Source organism: Cololabis saira, chromosome 12 (assembly GCF_033807715.1).
Source record: "Cololabis saira isolate AMF1-May2022 chromosome 12, fColSai1.1, whole genome shotgun sequence".
Classification (NCBI taxonomy): domain Eukaryota; kingdom Metazoa; phylum Chordata; class Actinopteri; order Beloniformes; family Belonidae; genus Cololabis; species Cololabis saira.
Window position 1 is genome coordinate 36,677,253 of NC_084598.1, and position 8,655 is coordinate 36,685,907.

The window sequence follows — 8,655 nt, forward strand, 5'->3', positions numbered from 1 at the left end:
TCAATCTGAAAGGGCGCACGTCAGCCTGGAGGGGGGCTTAGCTGGAAGAGCCGGAGGACTGAAGCTGAGGTCGTTTAGCATCAGCTTACAAGGGTCCTCGTTTCCTTGTTTTAACTCCAACATGTCATCTTGGTGGCAACATCAGAAATGAGGATGGATGGAATTGATATAAACACTTAAACCTGTTTTATACTCCTGCTTAGCAGGCTACACACGGCGCTGGTCCATCTGGGGCATTCATATTTCTGCGTTATTGTTTGCGCCGCTCTGTAATTCCACACCCAACCACTAGGAGGAGCTAATAGTGGTGGGAAATTTGAAAACGGGAACAAATCTACCAATCGCATTTGTTGCAAAACATGTAGTTGCATTTGGGGATAGTTGAGTTTCGATGAAGTTTGACGCAGAATTAGAGATTCGGGTTAATTAGCATCGTAGCTCTGAACAGCTAACGATGTCATTTGTCTTTTGGATTAACCAGTGAGACTCAGGTCATACCAATATGGTAGGAGCTTTTATGATGTAAAATGGGTTGAAATAGACTAACATCGAGTTTGTCCAGTTATTTTTATACAGTCTATGTCCAGAGGTGTCAAAAGTATTCACAGTCATTACTCAGGTAGAAGTATAGATACTAGAGTTTAAAAATACTCCTGTACAAGTTGAAGTATCTACTCAAGTTTTTTACTCAAAAGTATAAAAGTACTGGTTTCAAAACTACTTAAAGTATAAAAGTAAAAGTAATGTAAGGGGGAAAAAAGCCATTAAGGACAAAAGCCATTGAAAATGAATGCATTTTAGTATAATACAAATATATTAAAGAACCATATATGTGTACTATTGAGCATTAACATGTGTTTCAGAGAGCAGAAGATATGATGACTAGTTGCCTATAAGTATTGTAATGGTGCAAAAAGTAAAACTTCAGAGGCATGTTATCATTTATCCTAACCTTTATTGGAATGTACATCCAAGTTTAGTTGCAGGAATCTGAGGGAACGGATGTCAGAACAAAACTGGACAAGAACATCTGAAACAACCACAACCAAATTCACTCTATCCGGATGGAGCAATTTAACTGGATAGTTTTTTTTTAAAGGCCGAAATGAAATAGAGTAACGAGGCTGTTTTTAAAATGTAAGGAGTAAAAAGTACAGATAATTGCGTGAAAATGTAAGGAGTAAAAGTAAAAAATCGTCTGAAAAATAATTACTCCAGTGAAGTATAGATAACCAAAATTTCTACTTAAGTAAGGTAACGAAGTATTTGTACTTCGTTACTTGACACCTCTGTCTATGTCAAATACTAATAGACTAATACCAAAATACTCGCTTAGTTTCTGCATTAAAAGAGCGAAGGGAATAGGGAGGAGCTCCAGGGTTTCATCTGACAGATATTTCAGGGAACAGGTCACTTTTGAGCCAATTGATGGTAAAGATTTTGTCTCTATGGTTTGTTTTCTTGCCAATTTAAAGCCTCAATATTCAACATCTCTTAATAAATTCACCTTGCCGCAGTCTGAAGTGAATATCCAAGACGAGCTGCATTAGTCGAGACCAGAACTAACTTACACACAAATGCAAACGTCTGTAAACAGCAGGAGTTTTGACTAAAGTTCCCAGAGTTCACTGCGTCAGTCCTCACATCCCAAATCTGTTCCTCGCCTTCGCGTTGAGCCTGAGATTTAATGAGACGGATTTATTCCTCGCTAATGACAGAGAAGGACACCGCAGTCGTGGCGCGTTAATTAAAACTCGCTGAAATGCTTCAAATAAAATAGTTTTAGCCCGGCGAAGGATCCTACCAGGGGGAAACATCATTTTCCACATTATTACGAGTAAGTAGTTTGATTAAAGGGTTTCCCCCGGAATTAAATCAAAACAAAACGCGACATGGATCCGCAGACGTGGTTAAGTAATGAGGAGGGAGAGGAGCGTCAGCACGGCGGTGACACCCAGGGGACGACGCAGGCCTAGTTTGTGCAGGATTAAGTGAGTCACTCCGGGGACGCGGGATTCTCCGGCACAAAGACGCGCAGAAATCTCATTTTGATTCATGTGCTGAGTAACTCTGGGGGGGGAGAGCTGCGAGGCAGCCGGAGTATTTTCAGATACGCGCCTGCTTCTGAGCATGCTGGGTAATGCGGTTTGCTCAAAGGTCAACATGAGCTCATGAATTATGCAACAAACTCGGGTCTTGAAGTTTCAGCGTATCTCTTCACCCCGGGCCAAAAGCAAAAAAATCTGACGGCTTCAGATGACAGAGGAGGATGTCGTCACCCCCTGTACGCACGCCCGCCGATAGGGGGGGACAAACGGGTCTGTTGTCCCGGGCCCAGGGTAGGGGGGGGCCCAGAACTGGAAAAAAAAAAAAAAATATATATATATTTTTTTTTTTTTTTTTTTAATTTTTTTTTTATTCTCATTAAATTATGGAATCATTTTTCAAAATGTTTCAAAATATGCCTATTTGTGGAAAAAATATGTAGTATTTAAGTTACATAAATATTTGAATATTTGTCTCATTTTTAGTTAAAATGTCAAATTTTTTGTCAAAAAATCTCATTACACTTAAAACAAGAGTCAAAATGTCCGGTCAGCACAAGTCCGGTGCTCAGAAAAGAAGAGAAGAAGAAAATAGAGGCCTCAGAGATTCTCTACACAAATATTTTAAAAAGGGGGTGACGGTGAAGCTGGAATTAATAAAGTCGGCATAGAGCAAGGTAAGAAACAGAGCAGCCAACGTTTACCAACCTTGTAACTTAACCTAACTGGCTAGCTCTAATGTTAACGTCCATTAGCTTGTATAAAAACCTGAAGAGCAGAGGGAGAGGAGAGGAAGAGGGAGAAGGAGAGATCCGGGCGTAGGGGGGCCCATCTTAGATTATTTTGTCCGGGGCCCCGGCCAGACTGTCAGCTGGCCTGCCTGAACGTCTCCCTGGACGGTTCTCTCTGACGAGACCCCAGCGGTCCCGTTGCATCACACTTGAGCCTCTTTGTTGCTTTGTTTTGTCTTCGGACAAAAAAGTCTGAAGCCGCTTTGACGGGTCAAAGGTCACAACCCAAGTCGAGGAAGTCATCCCGAGGTAGATGCGACATCCTGGTTTCCATTTCCCTGAAGGAAACTGGTCTTTGTGCTGGCGGGTCGGCCGGTCCCTCCCAGACTTCACAGGACATCAGTCGGCACGGTGATAAAACCCCAATGTGCCGCCTCAGCCTCACAAACCCACGGCAAGTCATAAAGCTGTTCATTCATACTTTTGTTGTTTCATTATCTGTCAGTTTTTGTTTCTTAAAACGTAACACGGCTTCCGTCAAGCAGCTAACGTGAACTATTTCTGACTGTCGCAGCGAACCGTGGTCAGGCGATGACGGATGGTGATGACTTCAGGAACCGTATCCTCCCAGGCCAGGAAGAGCCACGGGCCTCGGACGCTGATTGCAGACGGCGGATCGGGTCGCTGACGGAGACACCTGCTTGTAAGATTGGTTTTACGCAAAATAAGTCATGTAAATCAGAAAACTTGAGCTTTTAGGCAAGTTTTACCTTCTTTCTATCACTTAGGCAGGTTTAGTAATCCTTTCATCAACATCTTATCAAAGCTGCTCGATCATATCACAATGTCTCTCACTCTTGAGTTCATCGTATCTGTCGTTCCAGTATTGAATATTTCTTGCATCTTCATCAGTTTGTGTCAGGTTTTATGTTTTGCTGTCTGATCATGTGCCTGGTGGGTGTGACCTCATCAATCATCATCGTCACCTGTATCTCCTCTGCTTGACCCCGGTCTCCTCTCCTGTTGCTGCTAGTTCGTGCACTGCAAAAACTCAAAATCTTACCAGGAATATTTGTCTTATTTCTAGTTAAAATGTCTCATTTTTACTCAAAAAATCTCCTTACACTTAAAACAATAGTCATTACCAGAAAAATTACCTGTTATTTGACAATTTTCACCAGTTTCAAGTAAATTTTCATTTGAAATAAGTAGAAAAATCTGCCAGTGGGACAAGATTTTTCTACTTATTTTAAGTGAAAATCTACTTGAAACAGGTGAAAATTGTTGTTTTTTCCAGTGACGAGTCTTGTTTTAAGTGTAATGAGATTTTTTTTTACTAAAAATGAGACATTTTGACTAGAAATAAGACAAATATTCTTGTTAAGATTTTGAGTTTTTGCAGTGTATAGATGAACCGGGACGTGGAAAAGAGTTGAAAACCCCGTTCAGAGAAAATAATCATAATTTCGATGACCCAAAACAATAAATTATATATATATATATATATATATATATATATATATATATATATATATATATATATATATATAAAGATGAATTGAAATTCCACCGAGAGAAGGAAATACCGCCCCGTAACCTCAGCATTTCTGTGGCTGCAGCTGCACACCGAGTCTGGCGGTGGGGAAGTAAATCCACGGAGCCGAAGCCTGTGGGTTCACAGACAATTGCATAAATCCATCCATCCAGCAGATTAACCCACACTGATAACTAAAGGCTGCTGACGTCAATGCCGCTCTGCCTCAATACTTTCCCCTCTCCTGAATCACCAACATGCACCATTCTCCTGCACTAAGAAGCCCCCCCCCCGTGATGATTGTGTAACTGAAGAGGAGGTATAGATCAGCGTTATCTCTCACATGACAATAGCTCAGCCTTACTGAAACTCAACAATACCCTGCAGAAGTTACTGCCATTGTGTTGTTTGCAAAAGAAAAAAGGGGATATAAATCGAAGTGGAAATAATAAATGAAAATTACTTTTAAAGTCAAAGTATTTGTGAATTTCCCTTGCAGATAAAGTATTTATACGTGCAGGGGTTTCATTTATTGTTCAATGTTATAAATTTTATTTAAATGCCATTCAGAAATTATTAAATTTGTCTGCAATGCCAGAACTTGAAGACCACAAAATTGCTTTAAATCCCCAGGTGAAAATGAATTTTATCGACAGTCGGTAAAGACATAAACAGAGAGAGATGGAACATTTATTATTTATCTATAGTCTATTTAAGTTATTTACTTTTAAAATGTGGATAATGGAGCCAACTGCCAATCAAAAGGCTAGTAAGCCCCACATTGGAGATAAATGCATGGCTTTATATGTTAAATTATCTCCCCAGAGTTGTTGTGGATGTGAAATCTAACTCAGAAGACCCAAACTGTTTATTGAACCAGGCTGTAAATATGTTTTTTTCTGCAAAGTTGGACATTTTAAGATAGGAGCCCCAAGAGGTCAGTAGACAAGCTGCAGTTTTTGTTACTTCAACATGCAAGTAAGATTGTAGATGTTGCAGAAAAGGATCAGGGAAGCTGGCCCGGACACGCCCGCTTTATATCAATCACATTCAGCCATTCACTCTCATCAGAGCCGTCCAAACATCCTCATATTCAGCCAAACTACTAAACGACGACTGAAACAGGTTCTGCCGGAGCTGAAACGACGACTGGAAGAGTCTGCAGGGAATCGTGGTCGTTCACATTTTAGGGGGCAAATGCCGTCGTGGCCCCGCACCCTAGAATATTATCATAAATATTACTAATCCTGCGCATTTGAAAGTGTATGATTTATTTACTTATTTAAATTAGGAAACACAAATTATTATAAAAGTCACTGGGCAAGATTATCTTATCTCACACAAAGTGGATGAATAAAAAGCTCATCGATAAGTTGGACAATATTTAAAGGAGCCTGAGGCTCCTTTAAGAAATGAGACTCTCTAGCGCCACCCTTCGCCACGACGGCCGTCGGGGGTACTGCAGCCAACAGCGAAGCCGGCACGGGAGAACGGGGAGAACGCGCATGCAGGGTCATGTGACGTCACATCCGCAGGACAGCGCGGGGAACTCGGCCCCAGCACTGCAGCACATTTTGCAGCACACAGCCTGTTCGAGGCAACGGAGAGATACGGTAGAGGGCTCATTCGTTTTGGTTTTGGAACGCTTCATCTGACATTATTACTAGAAAACTTAAAACGTTTACGAATTTTTTTCATAAATCCTGCCTCAAGCTCCTTTAAAGAAGAGCTATAAACTATTACTGACTCAGTGATGAATATGTTCTTAATAATAACAAAGAAATGTATGTTATTAGAACAACAGCACATCCACACATATACAATTAAAAACGCAATTAAATAAGAACTGATTAAGGTTTCTTATGAATCATGGTGGTTTATAAGCACCTAATTTTTTAGCTTTCAAGCAGCAACAATCTCACTTGCATGTTGAAGTAACAAAAACTGCAAGTGTTTCATCGTGAGACATGGCAGCCACGTCGGTAGCTACAAAAGTAAATAAGTCAGGAAAATAAGACAAGGCAAGTTTATTTGTATAGCACAATTCAACACAAGATAATTCAAAGTGTTTACATCAACATTAAAAGCAGCAAGTCACAATTAAACAGTAAATAACAAAAAAAATGATAAGAAAAGAGTTAAAATAATAAAAAGCACAAGTTGTTAAAAAGTAAGGGCAGTAGTACAGCAGGTACGTATTTAATTTAAGAGTAGCTTCAGTAAACAGTAATGTTTTTAGGCCTGATTTAAAGGAGCTGACAGTTGGAGCAGACCTCAGGTCTACAGGAAGTTTGTTCCACCGGTGAGGAGCAGAATAACTGAACGCTGCCTCACCTTGCTTGGTTCTGGTTCTGGAACCACAACAAACCAGGGGCCTCATTTATAAAAGAGTGCGTAGGATTCATACTAAAAGTGTACGTGCGCTCAAAGCCGAAAATGGCGTGTGCACAAAAAAATCCTGATTTATAAAACCGTGTGCACGCACACTTGCACGTCCTCTTTATAAATCACAGTCCAGATGGAAGGTTGCACAGGTGAATTCGCCCTCTACACGCCCACTTTCTACCATGAATGGTCAATGCAAACTACTTCATGACTGTATTTGCATATAAATGAGTCTGCTGATCATGTGCAGCGTGATCCTGCAGTCTGTTTACTACACTGCTGTGCGTCAGGATGAATGAGTCGTGTCGAGCCACCGTGCCACTAAATTTGTCAGAATCATGTTTGAGGCACAAATGACTTGTACATTTATGGAATGCGAATTTTTACGGTTCACAGACAAAGACAACCAAATTCATTTTTGCTCGGAGCTCTTATAGCTATGTGAGTGCGGGTCGACCCGCCGATTCCGGCAGGTCGGTCTGTCTAACACTGGACCCAGTTCAGCACATAGATCCAAGAGCACTGCTCTAGGGAATCCAAATCATCTTATTAGCCAGTCATCATCATGGGCCAGGAAATCTTCATGGTCCCTAAATACTGTCTCCATCCTGATCCATTTACGTGATCCTCAAGCAGTGCCAGCGCATCCATTGTGCAGCATTACGCACGGCTGTCACCATGCAATTTATATTCTTACTGATTGTTACACACCTTGTCAAGATAAATAATCAATCTGGTGCTATTCACCACTCCATACCATTTGAAGATGGAAGTATGATATATGAACGTAGTACCTACTGCAAATAGAGGCGTAATGGCTCACTTACGGAAGACATAGATCTATAACAGTGGTTCTCAAATGGGGGTACGTGAAGACACTCCAGGGGGTACGTGAGATTTTAAAATATACATATATTTAAAAAGTAGCATCCATGCAAAAATCCTTTAAAAATAAATATTTCATAAATAATTGAGGAAAATATAGGTCTAAATTCATAAAATGAATTTTATCTTCAGGAGTAGGCTATTCAGCTTATTATCCTAAAACCCCAGAGTATCCCCCACACCAGGATGGTTCCACCTAACCTGTCAAATGCCACCTGGCTTCACCTGTCAATCACTTGGACCAACGATGGAGTCGTGGTTGAAGCATAGCAGCAATATTTGTATGTTTAATAAATCAGTTACTGATGGCACAGTGCTCTGTTTTAGGTCTTTTTTTTAACAACCAAAAGTGCTTTGCGCTGGTTAGGGGGTACTTGGCTGAAAAAATATTTCACAGGGGGTTCATCACTGAAAAAAGGTTGCCGCCCGGCTTGGGTGTACATGGATCTATAAGTCTGATATTTGATGACATTAAAAGAATGACATGAATCTGGCTTCATTTCACCACCTCACCGTCTGCGTCGCCAGTTCCCCATATCTTCAAAATGCTTGTGCGCTAGGATCAAAGTTTGTGTAGAGATACGCACATTTCCCCGTTACGTTTTTTTTTATAAATCCCAACCTTTGCGTAGAAGGTGGCGTGCGCATCTTTCAAGCCCTGTTTTGTGCGCACGCAAGCTTTATAAATGAGGCCCCAGATCCAGATGACCTAAGGGGTCTGGATGCTTCAGAGGGAACTAACAGATCAAGCATGTATTTGAAAATGTATATGAAAATAACAAAGAATCAAAGTCACCGAAAGAAATCGGGCAAATAATTAAACTTTTGACAGGTTTTGAAAGGAATAACACGCATAAATAGGCTTGCCACCCATCCCTTGAAATACGGAATTGTTCCGTAATTGGGAATTAAAAGTTGCGTTCTATATTAAACCAATACGGACATTTATTATGCTCATATTTATTTATGTCATAATATACAGGTGAAGGTCGGAAAATTTGAATATATTGCAAAACTTAATTCGTAGTAAATTCAACTAAAGGTGAAACAAATATATTATTTCCCACTACATTCA